This window comes from Zootoca vivipara, chromosome 4, assembly GCF_965207765.1.
Source record: "Zootoca vivipara chromosome 4, rZooViv2.hap1.1, whole genome shotgun sequence".
In the NCBI taxonomy this organism is placed as follows: Eukaryota; Metazoa; Chordata; class Lepidosauria; order Squamata; family Lacertidae; genus Zootoca; species Zootoca vivipara.
In genome coordinates this window covers 57,338,603-57,364,139 of record NC_142587.1, presented here as the reverse complement: position 1 = coordinate 57,364,139, position 25,537 = coordinate 57,338,603, and the positions used below count along the sequence as shown (strand labels likewise).

Below are 25,537 nucleotides of genomic sequence, written 5' to 3'. Positions count from 1 at the left end.
GTTTCTCTGTTGTAGCTTCTAAGAGCTGCCTATTCTTCCCAGCCCACTTGATATCCTGCAGGTTGTGGCAGAACAATTCACAGGAAAAGCTTACACATTGAGCCTGCACGCTTCTTGACTCCATTCTAAACCCTTTGTTCACACCAGGGTGGCATTTTTTCACACAGCATGTGGCAGATTTGACTCCTCTCCAGCTTGTCTTATAAAATCAAAGTCTTCTTTAAAAAAGATGGAGAGTGCTGCTCCTAGCCTCATCGAATCAAAATAGTTTTAATTAAAGATGTTTAAATTGCTCTGCTGAATTTGTAATAACCATACAGCAACAAAGGGTCAAGGGAAATAATACCAACCAACAGTCTTTAAACAAAAATGTTCACACTTCAAACAATGAACTAAACACTAGTTTCATATTTACTAACATAGTCAATTAATTGCAAAAAATATGCATTCTGAATTGGTGTTAGCATGCAGGGCTACTGTACAATAATGTAGTATTTAAAATAATATTGTTTTGTAGACTACAATATTTTTTTAAAAAAATGAGATATTGATCTACAATATTGTTAGCAACATAGCTAAGGTAGTGGCATCAAATTTTACTATGTAATATTAATTTGTATGGTTAGTATAACATTCTGTTTTGTGAAACACTTTATTCGGATGCAATGATGAAGTGATTTGCCACTAAAAGATACTTTTAATGTTTTGTTTCATTAAACATAACTTGATAAAAATGAATAGTGCAGTCACTGTTTTCTAAAAGATACTATGTTAAGATTTAAATTGGAACCTTCTATTTTAGAATCTTCATGGCAGCTAAATATTTAAAGTAAATATTCAAATAAGGGTTCAGTGAAGCATATAATGACTAAAATTCAAAATGAAAATGGCTGTACTCAGTTCTTTTTCTTTAACACATACCTCTGAAATAGACACAGATGGACATTTTGTATGAAACAATTGTTTTCAGTTTATTTGTCTTTTGAGTTGACGCCTCTTGCTCTGTACTCACCATGATAAAATAGCTTGCATTTCACTATTTCTTTTCATCCTTGCATATTTTATGTGAAAGGGCTGCAGAAATGTTGAATTATGCCATGGTTGTTATTAAAAGGGATATAGGCAGTTTGATTTTATAGATATTTGAAAGTAGTGCTTGAATATTATCGTATATATTGTTCATAGCTGTCAAGTTTTCCCTTTTCTCATGAGGAAGCCTATTCAACATAATATTGTTCCGAATAGTTTTTTTGTAGTGACAGATTATAGAATGACATTTTTTTCTTGGTAATAAAATTAGGGGATGTAACTCAATGGACAGCATCTTCCTTCAAATGTCTGGACTAATATTAATTCAAATGTTAATTTAATCTCCAATAATCTTATATGTGGACAAACAAGTTGCTAAAATGTGTAGCATGCTGTTCAGAACTGAAACTGGGTGTTATGTCATTAAGTATGAAATAAGTAAAGAGAGATATACTATAGAACATTTATTATTTAAAACATTTCTTATTTTGATTAAGAAACCATTTTTTATCCTTACAGTCATTTAGAAGTATTTCATAATGTATACCATAATGAAGAAAACCTATAACAATAATCTAATGTGTGTGCTTTTGCCCTAAACTGTTTTGGGGTACAGGATTACCACTTAAGATTCTCTGTATTCTGTTTTAGCTTAAATAATATCTTGCTACATTGTTTGTGGCAAAACTGCAGCTTGAAATAACAGTGACTAACTTATAAAATGCACCTATTTGTTAATCAAGACATATTTGCATCAAAGAAAAAGAAAATGTAGAAAAAGCAAGGGTTTATTATGCTTACTTGTTAAATAACTATGATCATAATGAGTAATTAATTTTCTTAAAATGTACTTTAAAAAAGAGGGAAGTGAAATGAGCAAAAGAGAATATTAACATGAATTAGTTAAACAATTTACAGTTTAAACCATTTCCCCCTGAAAATTTCAAATATCCAAGTAAAATAAATATGTAGTATGTATATAATGAATTTTGATTCTAATACATTTGCCTGTATCTTGTGAAACAATTATTCTAGTAAGTATTTTCTAATTTTAACTTCTCTAACATCTGATAAAGCAAAGTATAGCAGGAAGATTAACAAATGAAGTTTGTTATGAAGACAGATAAGTTTAGTAAGTGTATTAAAATAAGGTACCTACTTTCACAGAACAAATTTACTGAAGAAATAGCGTGATCTCATTTCATTAAGGTTCTGTCAAATGAAGAAGAAATATAAGACAAACATTCATCATTATCCACTTCAGAAAATCCCAGCTCATATTGCTTTGCATTGACTGTTTCTCTTCAGACTTTCTTCAAGTTAGCACTTTTCCCAGTACGGAGAAATCCAAAATCTTCAGCAAATTCCTATTTAGGCTTACAGTGCCTTTCCAGTTTGTGGCCTGTCCTTATATTATTGGAATCAAAGTATACTGTCTCTGCTAAAATTCTCCTTGGAGCAATCCTCTTCTATTTAAGTCTGGATGAAAAGAGTATTCATTGTGAATTATGTTTCATCTGTCACAATAACCTTCTTTATTCTTTAGTGCACCTCCCCTTTGCCTTTGGCAATTAGAGAAAATAGGTATGCCTTCCAAGTACAGAGAAACTGATATCTCAAAACATACACAGATACTGATGTCATATATAGACAGTTCTTGCTAAGCAGCAGTGTGAAGAATATATAAGCCCTTTTTGATTCCGAATTTTATTAGACCGGAGTAGAGGCAAGCATACTTTACAATGAACAGATCCTGATAGTTGTCAGGGGGTTAACTTTCCCGTCCTTTTTTTTTTACAGCAGTGGTCATAGAGATTTGGTCACAGTATTTGAGGATGAGCAAAACATGATTATCAACAGATTTCAGAATACGTCACTTTATGTGCTTTGGGGACTGAAGATTGTTGGTTTGTTTTCCTTTTTAAATTAAATATATTTGAATGCTTGGTTTGGTTTCAGAACATTTATACATAACTTTCACAGGGTTTCTCTCTCTCCCCCACCTCTTATTAAATATATTCTTTCAAATAAAAAATACGTTTGGTAGGCATTTTACTGAAGAGGGTACATTTCCATTATTTTCAGATCAAAGTTTCATTGACTCTGTGGTGAGAGAGATTAAGTTATAGTTCTCTTTTTTTTTTTTACACACATTTGTGAGAAATGATTTTTTTTCTTCCATTTTAAAAAAGGCAACACTTTTTTCTTACTTTGTCTCTCTTAATATGAGATGTGCTTCATTTCTTTCTGCATTGAATTAGCTTTCTTACTTGTAGTAGTAATCAAAGCATCAGCACTCTGATTTTAACACACTTTTGACTGCTCATGGTCACTCAGTTTTTACAGCCTTAAATCATCGATATCCAAGTACTATGCTGAGGAGTGAACCTTTACTATGACTATGTGGAAGAAAATTACTTTAAAAGCTGAGGAGAAGAAGAAGAAGAAGAAGAAGAAGAAGAAGAAGAAGAAGAAGAAGAAGAAGAAGAAGAAGAAGAAGAAGAAGAAGAAGAAGAAGAGGTGATGGTTGACGTAGCCTGCGAATAACGATTGTGGTTGTACAGAAGAAGCATAACATCAATATGTAACTGGATAAAATAAATGAGAAACAGATATCTAATGAAGAACACTACTTGGGAGTAAAGGAAACAGTTTGGCCCTTTGCACAGGTTTGGGCTCAAAACTGCTTGCTAAGCTATCTATTTCACACATGCAACGACAGAAGGTTCGATATTCATTCGATCGATGAGTGAAAAGGCACAATGGCAAAATCAGACGGACTTCTTTTCAAATACAGATCTCCAATGTCCCCCCACAGTCTGCAGTTGCACGGCTGGTGGTGTGGCACAGACGGAGCAAGGGTTACATCAAGGCTGTTCTCTGGACCGTGCAAACAGTCTAGACCGATGACCTGCAGCATCATGCCCTTTGAAGAAGAGACAAGTTCGGTCACAACGAAGAAAAATCAAGGCGTACCTCTTTTAACAATAGGGAGCCGCTCGTGGCTGCAAAGAGGTAAGGAGGGGTAAGGCAAAAAAGAAAAAGAAAGAAAGAAAGAAAGAAAGAGAAGGAAGAAGCATCTGCTTCCATGGTTACAGGCCAACTATGAGAACCTTGCTTTTAAGAGAGATGGTTCTCATGCTCCCTCACAGCCCATGTCATGCATTATAAGCAAAGGCAGGTTGAGCTGAAATCCGCATAGATATTTCAGAGTAAAATGATACGCGAGCACATGGCTCTTAGCAAAAAAAAAAAAAAGTCACATGACTTAAGAAGCAGGCTTGTGCTGTTTCAAATAGAGGACTTTTTTTCTTACCCAAGAGTAGATGGAGAAGAGTGTTTGTACAAAACAAACATTCATATGATACGTAATATTTTCAGTGTTCTTATTCTGTTAACTGAGAAAAGGTCAAGGGTTAAGGGTTTTGTGTGTGAAAGGGCCACAAGCCCTTTTGTTAAGAAAGCTTTAGTGAATGCCTAATAAGATTTTGCTTTTCTTTCAATCTAAACAATTATTATAAGTTTGATGAGCATGAAAATACTTAATCTCTACCACTCTGAATGGATTTTCTTCTTAAGATTTTTTTAATCATTATTCAGAATGGGGGTAGTTTCGTAATGTTTACTTGACCAAAACATCTTTGGTTCATTTACTTATTTTGTCAACCTTGATCTTTCTAAAATGGTTTGCAGAATGGATACAGCATTGTTTTAATTGCTTTAAATCTACAGTTAATGGTTTTTCTTTTTATAAAGAAAATGTAAATATTGTTTACTCCAGAATAAGGTATATATTTTTGGACAGCCATGTCCAAGATAACAGTATGTTAATCTTAAAAATATTAACTATTTTTTACCCTTGTGGTATATTACATATTTAGAGTACTAGAACACCGTTAGCAAAATATTATTTTAATTAAGCATCTAATTATTTCTGTGGAGTCACAGAATTGGGAAAATGACTTGGTTACCAAAACCTGTAAGGTCATGTTTATAATATGGAAATATTTGTGTTGGATAATATATTGGGTAATATAGATTGGATATACTGGATAATATAGATTCTACTGAGTATCTGTAAAGTTTGTGCCAATATGTTTATGACAGTTTTTTATGGAATGCATAATTATAGAATTTAAATTAAAGTGATTAATATTTAGTAAAGCACTATCATTTCTCAAGGTACATTATAAAGTATTATAACTGGGAGCTCCATGGTGTGTGTTTGAAAGTAAGAATGCTTGGATGGCAATACAGTTAGTTGAATAATGATAATGCCATGCTTTTCAAGGAGAAGGGGAGTCTTTTAGTACTGTATATCATTTGGAACAGGAGGCAGTAAGAGGACCAGACAAAACAAATATATCCAAACACTTAGGAGAAATCTAAATGTAACATAAATGCTAACAATTGTCATGTTGTCTAAGGAACCATTAGTGTTCATCAGATAATTTATGATTATGCAGGTTCTGCAGATTCAACTTAACTTAATTAGTTTGAGTGAGGTTTTTTATTTTTCATGAGACTTAATGATACTGATATATTGTATTATACTAATTATGGGATAATGCGTTATTCCTTATGTAACCAAGAAACAATAAACTTCGATTTTATACTGACTGTTATGAGATACTTCTAATTTTTTATCCCTGCAATACAGCACCAAATAACTATAGATTTGCAAACATAAAAATGTGCTTACTGTCAGTGATGCATGTACCATTCTTACTGTTCAGCTGAAGCCTTATATGGTTGTATTTATTAGTTCCAAATAAAAAATCTTTAGACAAAAGACTGCATGTGAAGTATTTTGCCTGTAGATATTTTTTAAAACTAACTTGTATGCAGCCAAATGCAAGGTTTATGTGATCTGTGTTGTGTGTGCTTTAAGAACAGGGCTTCATTTTCCTTTTTTATATATATATAAAAAAGACAGAACCTGGTGATGCCATAATGTTTAGCAGTGGTTTAGTATTGTAGTGCATATATATACTATGCCTTTTAGCAGGACTCAAACCATAAACATGATTTAAAAAATGGCATACATTCTTAAAACTTTTGAGTCATTGGAGGACATGAGGATATTTATGTGTATGGGACTACTTGTGCTGTGTATACCCTTTCAAGCCATCCACACTCTTCTGCCATATTATATCCTCTGGATATTGATATCTCTTATCCATGGAGTAGCTTCATTGTTTATATAAATGTGTTATAAGGGAAGTTAGATCAACAGTGTCGTAGAATGATCACTAGTGTGGGCGCAGTGATCTCCAAGTTTCATAGTAATGAATTGTAATTGGCCAGTTAATGTGCCCTAGGGTAGGTGAAGTTGTGTCATACCTTGTGATAAACTAGAATGAGGTGTATTGCAGTGTACAGATTTAAAATTTTGTCTCAAAATATGTAATCTTAACACATAGCCTAGCTACATATTACACTTTCATGGTTTGATATTGGTGGAATTTGCTGAACAAGGTGACAAAGGGTAAATTTCATTCAGAGGACCCATCTGTACTAAACAGTTAAAGCAGTGTCATACCACTTTAAGCAGTCATAGCTTACTCCAAGGAATCCTGGGAACTGTGGTTTGTTTGTGCTGAGTGATGTTAGGAGACCCGTATTCCCTTCACAGGTCTACAATTCCCCTAGAGGTTTTACAGTCAATAAATCTTCCCAGGGGACTCTGTGAATCGTAGCTCTGTGAGGAGAATAGAGGCCTCCTTACGACTCAGCATCCTTAACAAACTTCACTTCCTGGGATTTTGTGGGGGGTGGATTGACAGTTTAAAGTGGTATGATACTGCTTTAAATGTGTAGTGCATATGGGACCCTAACCTAAATGCCCCTGTTCAAGGTTCCAGCTACGTAGCTATGCCCACCTTTAGACTGCTAAAATGCAAGGGGCTCAGGCAGGGCATTTTACTGTCACAGCTTGGTTCCCCCAACCCAGGCATCCCTAAACTCGGCCCTCCAGGTGTTTTGGGACTACAATCCCCATCATCTCTGACCACTAGTCCTGTTAGCTAGGGATTATGGGAGTTGTAGTCCCAAAAGAACTGGAGGGCCGAGTTTGGGGGTGCCTGCCCCACCCCAAAAACTTTCTCAACATTTAATGGTTGCTTAACATGTTCAGTTCATATTTCACTGTTTTAAGGGGATTTGTTCCTAGAACTTTTTCTTCTTAAAGTATTTTTGTAGTTCTGGAAACCTTGGGATGACCTGTTGATACTGCCCTCTTGTTTCTTTGACACCCTAATTTGGATTCAATCCTTCTGGCACTCACCCCTTTAAGTTTGCTGTTAGAAGAGGGGTGTACCTGGGCTCTCAGTTTCTGGAAACAATTTGGAAGTGTTAGGGGATCCCTAGCAACTACGGTATTGGCATGCTTTCTCTAGTTTTCAGCTCCTCTCAAAAATGGAAACTATTATTATCTCCAGCCAGCAATGAGGAAATAGTAGGAGAGGTACCCTACCACGTCAAGAAGAGTCTGAAAGGACGTCTACTTTTAAGAGTTGAATATGAACTAACATTCCATGAACTGCAGAGTAGTTGTAGAGAGAAACAAGTGATGAAAACTAGTCTTCAGTGAAAGTCTATAGTAGCCAAAGAGAGAGCAGTTCCTGGCAAGTATGCCTAAGATTTCAGCCTTAATCTTTCAGTTTTTGCACTTCTTTCTGTAATGTAAAAATAGTAGCAGCACCTTTCTAGTTTGGCCACATTGTTTGGAAAAATGCTTAGGTCTTAAAAGTCCTATGAGTTCTTCCTGACAACAGAGCTGCCTGCCCTCAAGCCTGTAAAGCTGTTTTCATGGCTGAGTATCCCACAGCACCACATTTCTTTCTAGAGAACCCACTTCTGGGTTCTGGTGGTTCCCTCGCTGCGAGAAGCCAAGTTACAGGGAACCAGGCAGAGGGCCTTCTCGGTAGTGGCACCCACCCTGTGGAACACCCTCCCATCAGATGTCAAAAAGAAAAACAACTACTAGACTTTTAGAGGACATCTGAAGGCAGCCCTGTTTAGGGAAGCTTTTAATCTTTAAGAAATTAGTGTATTTTAATATTTCTGTTGGAAGCCGCCAACAGTATTTCTGTTGGCGGGGTATAAATAATATAAATATAAATATAAATATAAATAATAAATTATTATTATTATTATTATTATTATACTTGACCTAGTTTCTATCACTATATTATTTACTTTTTTTGTTAAGCATGCTTAGAAAAATAAAGACCTTGTTGTTAGAACCAAGTAAAAAACAACAAGTAGGCAAATTAATGGTACAAAGTGTTTGTTTATTTATTTAATATGTTTATTTATTTAAAGGTAAAGGGACCCCTGGCCGTTAGGTCCAGTCATGGATGACTCTGGGGATGTGGCGCTCATCTTGCTTTACTGGCCGAGGAAGCCGGCGTACAGCTACCGGGTCATGAGGCCAGCATGACTAAGCCACTTCTGGTGAACCAGAGCAGCGCACAGAAATGGCGTTTACCTTCCCGCCAGAGTGGTACCTATTTATCTACTTGCACTTTGTGTTTTCAAACTGCTAGGTTGGCAGGAGCAGGGACCAAGCAACGGGAGCTCACCCTGTTGTGGGGATTCTAACCACCGACCTTCTGATTGCCAAGCCCTAGGCTCAGTGGTTTAACGCACAGAACCACTCGCGTCCCAATTAGTATCATAGAATCATAGATTTGTAGAGTTGATACCCCCGGGTCATCTAGTTCAACCCTTGGCAAGGCAGGAATCTCAACTAGATTATACATGACAGATTGTCATCCAAGCATTGCTTAAAACCTCCAAGGAAGGAGAGTCCACCACCTCTTGTGGAAGTCTGCTCCACTACTGAACAGTTCTTACTGTCAGAAAGTTCTTCCAGATGTTTAGTCAGAATCTCCTTTCTTGTAACTTGAAGATCCTAGCCTTGTTCCATGCTTCATATGACAGCTCTTTAGATATTGGAAGATGACTAGCATATCTCCTTTCAGTGTCTCTGCAAGGCAATCATGGGGAACTTTGTCAACAGTCTTACTGAACTCAAGATATACTATGTTCACAGCTTTCTCCTGAGCCACAAAAATAGTAACTATCAAAAAGGAAAAAAAGAAAGGAATGAGATTCGTCTGGCATGACTTGTTTTGAGAAAGCCATGCTGGGTCTTAGTAATCACAGCATCTTTTTCTAAGTGCTCAAGGACTAACCCTTTCATTATCTGCTCTAGGTCATTTCTTGGTATCAGTGTGAAGCTCACTAGTCGGTAGTTACCTGGGTATTCTTTTCCCCCCTTCTTGAAGATGGGAACAATATTTGCCCACCTCCAGTCTATAGGGACCATACCTGTTCTCCAAGAATTTTCAAAGATAATAGACAGATTCTGCAATTACATGCGGATGGGGTTTCTGTTACTTGTCTTTGTGTATGACAGCTGGTAACACTCTATCCTTATGATGATGTATGATTGGACAGTAAACTAATCAACTATCCTTTGTCATTGGTAGTAGACTGGGAGCAATAGAATACAAATTAGGGAGATCAGAAAGCCTCCATCATATGCCAATATAATAATGTTTTATAAAACTGTGGCGTGACCACACTTGGACTACTAAGTACAGTTCCAGGCAGTTCATTTTTAAAAGGACACTGCGTAACTGGAAAAGGTTCAGAAAAGGGCAACCAAAATGGCTGGATGGAGCAACCCTTTTTATGAAGATTTTTATTTTTATTTTTAAAGGGTGAGCTTGGGGGAAGTGTATAGTGTAGAGAAGTGAATTGAGGAAAGTTTTCCTCCCTCATAATATTGGAACCCAGGACTGTTGAACGTTGGAAGATTTGGGGCACACAAAGGAGGTCCTTCATACAGTACAATCCATGAAATTTGCTCCCACAAGATGAAGTTATGGCCAACAACTTGGCTGGCTTTAAAAACAGGTTACACAAATTGATGGAGGGTAAGGCTATCAGTAGCTACGTGTCTTGACCAGGATTCCCTTCCCCTATGTCTCTTAGTGAGAGATTTCACAGTAGCTTTGGTGCCCCGTCTTGTGGAAACTGGACACTGTACTCTTCGAATGGGAACTTGTGTTATTTCAATGTGGGAAAATCATATTTATGTGACAACATCATGTTAGTTTAGTGATGTTATATTGATTTTGAACATGATGTCGTATAGCAGAAGCTGATACTTGTGTCGGTGCAGACTATTTCAAGCTAAAGTTCATTCTGAAATGATAACTGTAGGGCCCTTGATGCAAAATATCATATTAAAAAATGTCATGTCAGAATACCTCTTGGGCACTTTATCAGGTCAAAAAGTCTGATCAGAATTCTTAGTCCATTAACATCTTGACAATTACTTTGGCTGATTTTTACATTAATGCCTTACATACATTTATTACAACTTGCTGGTGTACACTTAAGTTCCTACTATAATTTGAATTAGGGTACAGCAAAAATTTTATGTCACTTTTTACAATAAAAAGGGAGTGTACCCCTGTTGTCAAGGCAACTAGTCCATCACTTCCCAGTGTTGCAAGGCATAGAGCATATTCCAAAAGAATGATTTGGTTTGCCACATAATCACAACTGATAAGGATCTTATAAGGATCAGAAATTCAGTTCCTCAAGCATCCAATTTATTTATTCCTCCTTATTGTACTACTAAGTACAATGCTACTTAGACCGTAGCATTGTACTTAGTAGTACAATAAGGAGGAATAAATAAATTGGATGCTTGAGGAACTGAATTTCTGATCGTTACCACCTTCTCCTGGATCTCCCAGATAACCTCCACCTGGAACAATGTGGGGATTGCAATGTAGTTATTCTTCAGATTTCACAGATCTCCAAATTCTGTGAATTCTTGGCTCAAAAAAATGGCAAGTTGTATTAAAAATATTTTAGGAGAAAATATGTTTTGTGTTGTGTAAAGTCAAAACAATATGTGTTTAAATATGTAATTTTAATAAAAGAAAAATATATGTGTATTTACATACTAATTTCATGCAGAAAACATCAGTACAGAAATGGGATGGAAAAACTAAATGAATGAACATATGTGAAATTGAAACAGGCAAAAAATAGACTGACAGGGCCATTTCAAATTATCATCATGTAATCATTGTTTCAATTAATTGTATGTAAATTTGCTCAGGATTCTTCTAGTTTGATCCACCCCCACATTTTTCAGCAGATATTAATTATATATTTTTTGTTATTAATCTTTGACCATTGATTTTCTGTATTGTCTATGAGCTTTAATCATTAGTTTTCATTGCACAATATTAATTCCTTGGCCCAGTGTTCTCTGAGCCCCCCAAGAGGAACAGACAGTGGCTGAGAAAGTTCAAGAGCAAGAGGCTGCATTCCTATACTGTACTTGCTTGCTTCAGAGTCCCAGTGAACTCAATTGGGCTTCCTCCTAAGAAGGCACACATAGGATTACATTTTGACTGTTGAAAATCAGAGAAAAGAAAAAGGAGGAAGCCTAAAAAAAAAATATGTATAGCGAGAAAAATAATGACAGGAGGAGAATTTTGTTTGAAGATTCAAGAATATTTCTTATAATTAGAAGTCTGACAATTAGCTATTGAAATCAAATATGTTGAAAATCAAATATGCATAATCTTCCCCTTCCTCCATTCTTAGCCTTTGTTTCCCTCTTAGGGTTGTCAGATCACAGGGTTGCAGAGGCAACAGAAGTCTCTCAATTGGCTGGATTCCCCTTTTATACAGCAGCCATGTCACTTTCTAGATCTAATAATCCTAGGCTCCTTTGCCTTCTGTCCCTAAGTCCTTCAAACCTCCCTTAGGGTGCAATCCTATCTCCACTTACCTAGGAGGAAGCCTCATTACTCAGCAGGATTTACTTGTGAGTCAACATATATAAGAGTACACTATTCATTTATCTTTCCTCTTCCTTCATGTCCATACCAAAAACCTGAGGTTTTAGCCCAGATCTACTTTCTCATCAGCTCCCTTATTTCTTTGTCCCTACCACATTTGTCCCTTCCTCAAGTTTTACCTTTCCACATTTCGTTTAGTCAACCTCTTAGCCGGCCGCCTGATCACTGTTTCTAGTCAGCCTCATAGCCGGCCGCCTGATCACTGTCCTCATACCACCACTCTGACCTTAAGCGCTACAAGGCTTCTACAGATCTCATTTTTATCCATTTTGGGTCTCCTTTCCTTCTCTTTCAGTTATTCTTTCTTCAGGTTCCTGTTTCTCAGCCCATGTCTCACTTGCTCCCGTGCTCCAGCCTCCTTAGAATTCACACATCCTGGGCTTTCTTTCCAAAGTACAGCCCACTCCTGCCATTTCTTTAAAGCAAGGTTAAATCCTATACTGCCTGACCCTGGTCATACTTGCTGGAACAAATAGGTGTTTAAGCCCAACAACCACTGGAAGGTCACTGCTTCCCCATCCCTGTTTGAAATGATAATAGTAGCAAAACTGACAACTTCATTTTCCTTCACTGAACCTGAGCTGGGTGGAAACTACACACATATAAAAACCATTCTGAAAATGCTTTTTTTTAAAAAAAAAAGAAAAGAAGAAGAAGAAGAAGAAGAAGAAGAAGAAGAAGAAGAAGAAGAAGAAGCGTTTTTAAAAATACAGTACATTGAATTTTCCATAAGGCTCACCATCGCCATCTAGTGTCACATTGTATATCGCACTTTAAACATTTTATTTGTGGCTGTATAGCTGAGTTCCTGAACTACAAACATTGTAATAACTTTGGGTCAAACTACCCACTACATTCAGTGCTTTTCTTTTTTTTGCATTTAACATGATTGTTTGATAGAAAACAAACAAAATAGGTGTAGGGACTTTGGAAGATGGCAAGTGGTTTAACCCTTTCCTTCCTCACCATGACCCCACTGAAAATCCCAATGGGAGCAAATGGCAGGAGAGGCGATTTTTGTTGAGACTGTGGCAAGGAGGGAAGCCGACCTTTCCTGCAACAGTCCCAGTCAGGCTTGGCTACACCTACTGATTTGGTGCTATTGTTGTTAAGGTGAATTGCAAAAACAAATGTAATGCCAAATGTAATTATAAACTTCATGATCATAATTGTAGCTCAGCCAGATGGAACTGGAAGGTTCTCTGACACAAGCACAGTACAATATTGAAGCTTAGCCAATCTATGACAGAGGTGTTGCTATGGCATGGTCAGTGCACTACAGCCTGTTAGCCTCTCCACAGCTCCTTTTCCTGTTAAGGACTTACTTTTCAGCTCCTCCATGTAAAATGATGGATGAAATCAGATTTAATTTAGTGTTGATTCACCACAGGGCTTACACATTTTCAGTTCACATCCTTCTTAGGTTAAAATTTGAAATTCTAAATTGCAAAAAGCATTTGTTTTCCATTGATATTACTTTCAAGTAATAGTTTATCTTAAGGGAGTTCATAGCTGTATACTTAAAGAACTTCAGCTGTAACTTTTTGGCTTGTATATCACAAATTGTATACATATGTGTCTAGTCCTCCTTCCACACATCTGCATGTTCACGCCCATCCGAGTAGGAACCACACAACACACGCAGAAGCAGCCTTTCATGCCACACATACCTAATTGGATGAGGGCCAGATGCATAAGTGTTTATTAATGAATTAATTTTAAATACTGCTTAATGCCAAGATGACTTCTAAGAAGTTTCCAAAACAGGAATGCCAATTGTATGACATTGGTAACAATACAGAATAGTTAAAATGAGAACTTAATTAAGATGCCCATTAAAATAGTCCAATTAAAACATTAAAATGTAAGCATCCATACAAAGGCATGCAATGAAACAATTCCTTTAGAAACAGCACATAAATTTTAAAAGGAGACTTGGGCCAAGAGTTCAAGGGAAAGCGAGGAGGTTGCCAGTTCAGATGGGTCCTCTCGTTTCAGCAGGAGTTGAGTTGCTTTCCACAACTCTGGTGCCACCAGTAAATAAGCCTGCTTCCATGTCCCCACAAGCCATTCTCTAACCTTGTACAGTATTATATTTTTGACCTTCACTTGTGATTCCACTCTTATGTAACCCAAACAGCAGCAGATTTGGAGTATATACAAAGTTTGCAGAAGCACATAATAATTTTAAGCAGAACCATCCATAAGCCATGTCCCAAAGGAGGACTGGTCCTAACCTGCCTTTAGGTGTGCTACTAGCCTACCAAGTAGACTTAAATCATAGCAAAGTCTTGATTTCCTATTAAAATATCAAAGCACATTGAAGATGTTGTTTTACAATGAAGCGCTGGATTATATTCACAGAAGATTGCTGAATGAGTTATTTGGTGACTCTGCTTACCTGAATTCATTTCACCTTTTTTAGATGTCTGGGTGCCTTGAAGACATTTTTTAAAAGAGCTAGATTTCTGCCATTTCAGAAACTGGAGGTAAGCTCATAATACCCTTATTTTAAAGTATAAATAAAAGTATATGTGGAGTGGTGGCAACTTCACACTATGTTGTCCTCAGGCAAGTCACATTCAGTGGGCTTTTTAGACTGCACAGTGAAGGGCATGCTAATGGGGAAGCCTCTCATGATCTCTGGCCTTGCTAAGCTAGCTAGTTATTGAGATCAACTATTCTGGTATCTGAGTGGAGTCTGGAAGTGAAGCCTGGTATGCAAGAGAAAGGAGCTAAGAGCAGACCCACAACTTTTGTTTTAATTTTTTAATCCCACCTTTCTTTCATCTTGTACCCAAACTGGTGTACAAATGTTTCCCAGACAGTCGTGCATCCAGGCATTGACCACACCCAAACCTGCTTAGCTTCAACGAGATGGTGGCCTCCTGTGCCTTCAGACCATATCTGTGATGTGGCACCAGCAAGCAGAGCCCAGTGGTTTTGGTGGTCTAGCAATTGGGCCTAATAGCATTTCATACCCTCCAACATTTATCCAATGGAAATAGGGACGTCCCATTTACTATTTATACCCTACACATCTTACTGGATTGCCCCAGCCACTCTGGGCAGCTTCCAACATCTATAAAAACAGTAAACATTAAAAAAAACTTCCCTTTACAGGATTGCCTTCGGGTGGCTCAGGGGTCGGAAAGCTCCATACCCTCCAACATTTATCCAGTGAAAATAGGGACATCCTAAGGAAAAGTGAGACATTCTGATATCAAATCAGAAACCAGGATGGCTTCTCCAAAACAGGGACGTCCCTGGAAAATAGGGACACTTGGAGGGCCTGGTATTTACTTAATAATTCAGGAATTTATAAGCCAAACTTGCATACAAAATATAACAAGGCAGAATACAACATATTAAAAAAAAGTCTGATCCAGATTTGGCTAAAAAATCCAGATTTGACTAAAAATCCATTTTTTAGGTGTTAGTTTTGGTCTGTGAAGCCCCACACAGCTCCTTTGATGACCCTATCATGGGCTACTTTACATGTAGTTATGGTAGTATTCATAAAGGCACATACAAGTGCTATATGCATACAATACTATTTTATTGTATTAATTTTCAAGAACTAGACTGAGCTATATTTTGGCTTGCTGTTTATAGCTGTTATTTTGGATATGCTGGTATTAGTTTTCATAACCATGTTGAGTATGCAATATAGATCTAAAATTGTCAATTCTCATATGTTTTAAATTTTGGCATCATCACAGAAGTCTTGAATTGATGTCTGTAGGCTGGGATGTGTCACATTCAAGGTTCACGGACCCATTATGGTGATGAAATATTTCCATATGCAGTTGAAACTGCAACTCATTAATATTCAATAAAGTAAAATAAAATACTATAAATGTACCACATGCTTGATTTAAGGTTAGCTATGAGTGCATAGCTTGATCTACATTAGCTAGTCATGCTCCAGAAACAGTTCTGAAGGTTAAAATCAATTTTTTCTTGCTACAGTTTCAAACACAAAGAATACATTGTTTTCTTCACATGTGGCAACCATTTGCGTTTATATTAAGTTGAAGTGACTGCCATCTAGTGGTCCAAAGAAATCAGTTCTCATACAGAATATGTGCTGTATTGATGCAGGTTATTTCCTTACTATACAATGCATGTTGTGTTTTACAGCCATAGCATAGCTGCCAAGTTTTCCCTTTTCTCGCGAGGAAGCCTATTCAGCATAAGGAAAAATCCCTTTAAAAAAGGGATAACTTGGCAGCTATGCCATAGGCCTGTTGCTTACATGCTTATTCTTCAGGATTTTCTGTAGTGACTATGATGGCTACATTTCCCACAATGTTCCTTTGGCATAAAGAGATCTTTATGGAATAATGTGAAATGGTCTTCAAAAGAGTGAAATTTCTCAGGACACAACTAACAGCAATCTAGTTTTTATTGTTCCAAAATATATTTCCTTTTCCTTTACATAGTGGCTCCAGAATGGGCTACTTTCCTGCAAAAATTTGTGTGCAAACACACACACACACACACACACACACAATCAACCAATCTTCATCACAAAATACATTTCTGGTAGGTATTTCTGCTAGAAAAGGGATTTGGTGTATTGATGTGTTATGAGAGAAATTCCCATGAAAGCGGAAGAAAGTTCCATTTTAAAAAAAACAATTGCAAACTGTGGAAGGAAAAGAGATGAAAAGGTGAAAGGCAAGGGCTTATGGAAGAAATTAAGAAAATGCAGTTTGTTTTTAATATAGCCTGGTGTGTTAGATTCAAACTACAAAAACCAGCTAGTGTGGTTACAGTTATATAGAGTGTCCGGCCTGCAGGGCATAATAAATGGAACTCTTATTTATAGTTTATGTCAAAGGAAGTAACCTAAAGATGCAAAGCCAAAAGAAACACTGCTCTTCTGCTAAAGTTTAATTTAGGAGTTAATATTATCCATGGATAATGGATGTTGTTAAAGAATCATATAAGGATACCTATAATTATACCTACTCAGCTGTATGTCTAATTGAGTTCAATGGGACTTACTCCCAGGCATGTGAATATTGTATCATAGCCTTAGAACACAAACATCAATACCGGAAGCCAGATGGATATTTAAGAACATTAGAAGATTCCTTCTGAATCAGACCAAAGCCCATCTAGACCATCATTCTGTTCTCACGGGTGTCAACCAGATGCCCAAGGGAAGCCTGCCAGCAGGGCTGTACTCTCCCCACTTGTGATTCCCAGCAACTGCTATTCAGGGGCATATTACCTTGATAGCGGACGTGCTAGCTAGCCATCATGGCTAGTAGCCACTGAAAGCCTTAGGCTGCATCAATAGTTCTGGGTTGCGCAGCTCAGTGGGAGAGCAATTGCTTTGCATCCAAGAAGTATTCTGCTCTGGTCAGACCTCACCTGGAGTACTGTGTCCAGTTCTGGGCACCACAGTTCAAGAAGGATACTGAAAAGCTGGAACGTGTTGGAGGGCAACCAAAATGGTCAAAGGCCTGGAAACGATGCCTTTTGAGGAACGGCTTAGGGAGCTGGGTATGTTTAGCCGGGAGAAGAGAAGGTTAAGGGGTGATATGATAGCCATGTTCAAATATATAAAATGATGTCATATAGAGGAGGGAGAAAGATTGTTTTCTGCTGCTCCAGAGAAGCTCCAGAGAAGCGGACATGGAGCAATGGATTCAAGCTACAAGAAAGAAGATTCCACCTAAACATTAGGAAGAACTTCCTGACAGTAAGAGCTGTTCGGCAGTGGAATTTGCTGCCAAGGAGTGTGGTGGTGTCTCCTTTGGAGATCTTTAAGCAGAGGCTTAACAGCCATATGTCAAGAATGCTTTGATGGTATTTCTGCTTGGCAGGGGGTTGGACTGGATGGCCCTTGTGGTCTCTTCCAACTCTATGATTCTATGATTCTAAGTCCTAGGCTCAATCCCTGGCATCTCCAGTCAGCACTGTGAAATACATGGGCAGCTGCTACCAGTAAGCATAGATCAAGGATGACTAATTCATCCTTGTATTATAAATCCCACCATCCTATTAACTTACTGTATTTGGTTCACTTGGAAACTTGAGTTTTGTTAAGTTACAAAGGGAAGGGGCATAGTTGTTTGCCCTGACCTCCTTATCCTGTTTTTGAACTTGCTCGGTTGCTTTATTCACTTGCTACATTGATGTGTTGTCACTAGGACTTCCTGGGAGTGGGCTCCCACCTATTTTGTTCCACATTTCTAGCACTGGCTAGTTTTTCCCAGGTTCTGTTGCAGCTAGTTAGAGCAGAAGGCGCTCATCTGAAAAACACAGGTAGTAAATAATAGTAAGTAGGGATTTGAAAGAGGGAGGGACTTTAAAAAGTTTAGCTCCCTTGGAAATGTTTTTTTTCGGGGGGGGGGGGGGTGTCAGACAGTGGGTAGAGATGAAGTGGGGATTAACTTCCCATGAAGATTTTCTTTTAAAATTGAAGCTCAATTTAAACTGATTTAATACTGAACTGAAATCTGAAACTTGGACTTTGTCAGAGGCCTATGCTATTGGCCATGTTTGCTGTGACTTGTCAGAGTCAGAGATAAACAACACCTGGAAGGCCACAGGTGTTTAACCCAACCTTGGTGTAGGCAATATTGACATAGAAGGACTTATGATGTGACTCGGTATAAGATGACTTGGTATAAGATGACTTGATTGGGAATATTAGTTACAGCCAGAAATGTACCAAATTTCTTGTGACAAGTTCCTTAACGTTGTAGCAAATGTGCAGTGATGTTAGTTTGGAAAGTTTCCTTCAAACTCTGCAGTTTCACAATTGTATTAAAGTCCTTTCCCCCTTCAGAAAATGTATTAAATTATATTTTGGGGAATGCATAATTAAGTAAATTATCTAGAGAATACAGGTTCATGCCCTGTTTCTGCTACAGACTGATTTCCAGGGAGAATCTGTGTCAGGTGATTCAACAGTCTACTTTATAAATTGGCTAACTGAGTTGCTAGCTCAGGCAGCCACTCCTCTTGGACAATAAGACCTAGTGATCTATTTTATGGGATCCTTTCAAATGAAGTGTGAAAGACGAATATTATTTTTTCCAAGAAGAAGTTAAGCAAAATAAATGGAGGAGAATCATTTATCTGTTCTCCTTCCAAGTAGTTTTCAGCAGAAGCAAAAACTACACCCCCAAATTCCATCAACTTCATAATGTAAGACTACATCTCATCCATTTGAAAATGAATGTCATACTTTTATCCAAATATCTTTAAATGGCGCAATTTGTCATTGAACTATATTGACTTGAAAGTAGTTAAAGACTATGAAATGAATAGCTTTATTGGGGATTTGTTTGGATAGAAAAGCCATATGGATATAAAGTTTACATTTTAAGCATACTGAACCTTTTAGTAACTCCAGGATTATTTTTTCTGGCAAAAATGCAAATATGTGTGGCAATTTTATACCTCATTCATAGCTAACACTGACTACTCCCGCAACACCTGAAGAAGCACACCAATGTTTGAATTGCTGGGAAAATGTGATATTCTAGCGGATGAGATACTTCTAAAAGAAGATCTCTGGATGTCCCACAGCAAAGAGGAATGGAACTGCATTCCTCAAGGGGGAAAGTTGTTGATTTGGCACATCCTAACACTGTTTACTGTGAAGTCAAATTCTATGCACTAGGAAGCCTCACTAAGCTTGATTAGTAAGTATTACTAGGCTCCTATCCCATGCTTGCTTATTCACAAGACATCTAGGATTGTGTAGTTTTATTATTGTACATTAGAAGTTATATCTGGTCATGAGGTCATACCGTAACTTTTAATGATCATTTGTCTCTTCATACATCTGTCCCACAATCTCCAGATCATCACAGCATCATCTGAGTTAAAATGCAACATTATTTATAGCTATAAAAAGAGAAAAGAAAAGCAATTAATATGTGGAATGAATTACATATTATGGGGTTGTGCGCTCATCTCGCATTATTGGCCGAGGGAGCCGGCGTATAGCTTCCAGGTCATGTGGCCAGTATGACAAAGCCGCTTCTGGCAAACCAGAGCAGCACATGGAAACGCCGTTTACCTTCCCGCTATAGCGGTTTCTATTTATCTACTTGCATTTTGATGTGCTTCCGAACTGCTAGGTTGGCAGGAGCTGGGACCAAGCAACGGGAGCTCACCCCGTCACAGGGATTCGAACTGCCGACCTTCTGATCAGCAAGCCCTAGGCTCAGTGGTTTAGCCCACAGCGCCACCTGGGTCCCCCCTTCCATTCCTAGTTGTGGTCAAAATCCAATGCCTATTCAAGCTTTTTGTTTGCACAAACAATGCGAATCATGTGGGGGGAAGTGGAGTTTAAAGTGGTGCTAGCCCCCATGTTTCCATCCTCATAACTGTCTGCAGGTCAGAGGCAAATATCCAGAGTGGAAAACCTTTTCTACTCAAGTAGGCTTGATTTAGAACCCTGGAACATAAGGATTCTAAATTGTATTAGAGGCCTCCATAAATGGACGTTATACTACCAACCTGGTGAAGGGCAATGAATTAATTAGAATGCCTAAGCAGGATTCTAGCAATGCGATTTTTATTATGTCACATTTGCATTTCTTCTGTGGACTCTGCCTTGTGCAACACTAACTGTGCATCTTCACATTCATTAGTGATTAACTGCTGGTTCTTTTAAAGATCACCATAACTTGCCACCATAAATTCAGGGTTATCAAATTCTCTCTTTTCTTCATTTTGAGGCTTGATTTCCATCTATGTTAAATATGTCATACAGACCAATATGTACTTCCTATAATTCAGTTTTGGATGCTACCTTTGTTTCTTACACTGTAATTTAGGGGGAGCTGACACACAGAAAGTGCCTGGCCTGTGCATTCCTGATCCCCCCCCCAGGTTTTGAATTGTGTTCACACCTGGAACACCAATGAGGAAAGTGAGGAGCGTTTTAGATACAAGTTGTGCCCCCTAAAAATGGTTCATCATGTCTTACTGTGTCTCTGTAAAGTCAAAGGTGGATGTGCTTGTTGTTTAGTCGTTTAGTCGTGTCCGACTCTTCGTGACCCCATGGACCATAGCACGCCAGGCACTCCTGTCTTGCACTGCCTCCCGTAGTTTGGTCAAACTCATGTTCGTAGCTTCGAGAACACTGTCCAACCATCTTGTCCTCTGTCGTCCCCTTCTCCTAGTGCCCTCAATCTTTCCCAACATCAGGGTCTTTTCCAAGGATTCTTCTCTTCTCATGAGGTGGCCAAAGTATTGGAGCCTCAGCTTCACGATCTGTCCTTCCAGGGAGCACTCAGGGCTGATTTCCTTAAGAATTGATAGGTTTGATCTTCTAGCAGTCCATGGGACTCTCAAGAGTCTCCTCCAGCACCATAATTCAAAAGCATCAATTCTTCGGCGATCAGCCTTCTTTATGGTCCAGCTCTCACTTCCATACATCACTACTGGGAAAACCATAGCTTTAACTATACGGACCTTTGTCGGCAAGGTGATGTCTCTGCTTTTTAAGATGCTGTCTAGGTTTGTCATTGCTTTTCTCCCAAGAAGCATGCGTCTTTTAATTTTGTGACTGCTGTCACCATCTGCAGTGATCAAGGAGCCCAAGAAAGTAAAATCTCTCACTGCCTCCATTTCTTCCCCTTCTATTTGCCAGGAGGTGATGGGACCAGTGGCCATGATCTTGGTTTTTTTGATGTTGAGCTTCAGACCATATTTTGCGCTCTCCTCTTTCACCCTCATTAAAAGGTTCTTTAATTCCTCCTCACTTTCTGCCATCAAGGTTGTGTCATCTGCATATCTGAGGTTGTTGATATTTCTTCCGGCAATCTTAATTCCTGCTTGGGATTCATCTAGTCCAGCCTTTCGCATGATGAATTCTGCATATAAGTTAAATAAGCAGGGAGACAATATACAACCTTGTCGTACTCCTTTCCCAATTTTGAACCAATCAGTTGTTCCATATCCAGTTCTAACTGTAGCTTCTTGTCCCACATAGAGATTTCTCAGGAGACAGATGAGGTGATCAGGCACTCCCATTTCTTTAAGAACTTGCCATAGTTTGCTGTGGTCGACACAGCAATGTGCTGCTCTGTAAGAAAAGAACAGCAGGAGTTCCAATGGTCGTTGTAAAGGCTGCGGGACTACAGAGTCCATAGAAACTGTGGTCTCACACTTAAGATTCCCAGACAATTGCAGGAGAAGTTGCAAAGTGATATAAACCAGGGTCAGACACAACAAACCAATCTGATCAGCCAGAAGTCAGCAATGAATAAAAGCTGGCGTAAGGTAGGGTAAGTCAAACGCACCAGTCTGAGTTCTGTTGTATCAACAATTGCTGAGAATTGTTAGGAGATCCCTATTTCCTTTGCAGAGCTACAGTTCCTAGAGCAGGCATCCTCAAATTTCGGCCCTCCAGATGTTTTGGACTACAGTTCCCATTTTCCCCGACCACTAGTACTGTTAGCTGGGGATCATGGGAGTTGTAGGCCAAAACATCTGGAGGGCCGCAGTTTGGGGATGCCTCTCTTAGAGCTTCCTGGGAAAACGAATTGTTGTGTTAAATTACAGATTGTGAGGGCAATATGGTTCTCCTAACAACTCTCTACACCTTTAACAAACTATAGTTCCCAGGATTATTATTTTTTTTTGGGGGGGGAGACGACCATGACTGTTTAAAATGGCATGATACTGTTTTGAATGCATAGTGCAGATGGGGCCAAATCAAACACCAATTAAAATATAATAATTTCGCAAGCAGGAACGCAAACATTTTGATTAGGTGCTTTAAAATGCTTTCAGACTCCAAAGAAAGTGAACACACTCAACAGCATGATTTCAAGGCCCCACTACTAGTAAGATCAAATGAGACCAATAGAGGACAGTGGGGCTAAATTAACTTGAACCCCATTATTGCAATTTTGAACCCTAGTACATTGGAATCTTAATTTTGAGCTCTAAAATGTCTGATTGATGGTGGGACAAAAATTAAATATCTCAAATTGTAGAGAAAATATGACTTTGATCATATTGACTGAATCCAGTTAATTTTTCTGTAAAAATTCATGATTCAAATAAAGTAACCTTTTTGTCAGAAAATAATTGATCTATACACATATAAACACTGAAATATATTGTACACAATACTTGCCCCATTTCAGGTTCATTATTCTGGGTCCATAACTTTGGAGAATCCCAGGGGTGGAAGTTGATACTATACCCAACTTACCAATTTAAACAACAAAGGAACTAGGCTTGAGATAGATCTTTGCTCAGAGGAGCTTAACATTTGATTGACAGGAGTAAAGGACGCTTTTCTAGCATTCTGTAAGGAGCAGTGTTTTGGGGGGATGCATGCCAGCCACGCACACACAACCTTTTCATTTAAAATATTTTTATATTCATTTCTACTTCCCCAAATTTTCTTATAAAAATAATACAGTTTGGGGTGATGCAGGTTTTGAGCTGCCTTTGTGTCAGTTGACATTATTTTCAGAAGATTAAGACTGTAATATTTCTGTTGTATGTATAAAATTTGTAGTTATTTATTTCATCTACGAACAAGTCTGTTTTATTTTGTCAGTTTGCCCTCACTCCAAGAAGAGTCCTATCAGCAGAACATGTTTCTTACTTTAGAGCAGGGGTGGCTAACAAGATGTTCTCCAGAGTTTTGTTGCACTCAAACTCCCATCAGTCCCAATCAGCATAGCCTCTGGCTAGGGATGTTGGGAAATGTAGTCTACCGTAGCAACATCTGGAGAGCACCACATTGATTAGCTGTGCTTAAGAGGCTATCTTACTGTTGTGTTCATAACTACATGCTTTAAAAATCTGTTGTTGTTGTTTTTATTTTTTAAAAAAACCATTTAGGGTATTGAATTTGCTTATATAATAATTGTACTTCCAGATTTACTGCAGACCATATTTAAATTTCTGGGAGGCATTTGGCAAGTCTGTTTGCACATTAGTAAAGCATGCTCTAAGTTCTCACTCATGAATATTGAGACTGTTTTCTATAATTTTGAAAGATGATTGAACTGGATTTCCAAGTTCCTAGTTCCTACTGTAATTTTGTAGCCAACCCTTCAAAATTGTCCTTGAGGTACCCCATATAAAGAATCTGTGGTCAATGCAACACAATCCTTGTCACATATATTTATCATGGCATCAGATTTGATGTGCATAAAGGTCACCTCCACCTCCACCCCTTTCCTTCCTTTCAGTGCTCCACATTCCCTAGGCATATAAAAGTGGGGTGCTCAGGTATGTCTCGTTTCATGTTGTGTTGCAGGTTCAAAAGGAGGAAGAGGAGACATACAAAAGGGGAGATATTGAAATTATACTTCCTGTCCTTCTAGCCGCCAAAATTTTTTGGTTTGTCTACTGCTTGACTGTGGCTAATCTATATTTGAATCATTTTATTGGCTTCCCTTCCCCTTTGGTCGTAAAGACTAAAGGCAGATGCAGAGGCAGTAATGAGGATTCAGTGGGTGATACATTTTATTAGATCAGCATCACATCTTACTGAAAGGACATCATGGACTGCTCAGCTGACACAAAACCCCACACATACACTATACCAGGCATACACAAACTCAGCCCTCCAAATGTTTTGGGACTGCAACTCCCATCATCCCTAGCTAACGGGACCAGTGGTCAGGGATGATGGGAGATGTAGTCCCAAAACACCTGGAGGGCTGAGTTTGCCTATGCCTGCACTATACAAAATATGAAACTTGCTGTACACCCTTCCCTTATGGCTGAAATAAACTCCCTTGATTTTTCCCCTCTATCTCAAACGGTTTTAATTTTATAGCACTTCAAAGTTTTGCAAAATCTGCATTTCTGTCCCTCTTGAGATCCTCGGCCTTGTGTACATTCCCCACCCCCTCCATAACAAAAAATCAGATCTCTTTGAAATTTTACACAGAGCTCAATAACATGATGAGGATTTCAGGGAAAAACACACCAGCACTCAAAAGGTTTTAAAAATGCCATATATATATATATATATATATATATATATATATATAGGTTTTTTGGTGTAAAGACTAGGTTTAGAAAACCTAAATTTTCAGCGTGTGGGCATGATGGAAGCAAAAGTTTTTGATGGTGGGAATTATTGCAAAGACATGTTCTTTCTCGACAAAGAATGAAATTTATGGGGGGGTTTATGTCTTGTAACAAAATTTTACATTTTTTGGACATTTGGGGGGGGGGGGATGGCTAATGCAAACAAGTTTTCCAAGCCGTCACATGGAGGAGGGAGCAAACTTGTTTACTCCTGCTCCGGAAGGTAGGACCTGAACCAATGACTTCAAGTTACAAGAAAGGAGATTCCAACTTAATATCAGGAAGAACTTTCTGATGGTAAGAGCTGTTCAACAGTAGAACAGTCCCACAATAGGTGGTGAACCCTCCTTCATTGGATGGCCCTTTGTCATGGATGCTTTAGTTGAGATTCCTGCATTGGAGGGGGTTGGACACATGACACTGGGGGTCCCTTCCAACCCTACAAACCTATGATCTATGAAATCTTTGTGGGGGTGGGAGGCAAGAAAAATTGAACTGCACAAATCTTAATTTTAAAAAATGCTATGCACTTTACTAATCTGCAAGGATTTATAAAGCAT

The 25,537-nt window shown here is 38.2% G+C and overlaps 1 long non-coding RNA gene across 13 annotated transcripts in view; it reads left to right on the top strand.

Annotated features, from left to right (window-relative positions):
* Positions 1-25,537, top strand: part of LOC118084639 (uncharacterized) — a 259,755-nt gene that overhangs the window by 136,662 nt on the left and 97,556 nt on the right. For 9 of the 13 annotated variants that reach the window (XR_015949588.1, XR_015949589.1, XR_015949591.1 and 6 more), the window contains one exon: positions 14,356-14,419. The exons of 1 other annotated variant lie outside the window; for it this stretch is intronic. This is a non-coding gene — a long non-coding RNA (uncharacterized LOC118084639). Of the gene's footprint in view, positions 1-8,355; positions 8,537-14,355; positions 14,420-25,537 lie in introns of all 13 variants that reach the window. 3 more of the 13 variants (XR_015949599.1, XR_015949600.1, XR_015949596.1) reach the window with 1 other exon arrangement.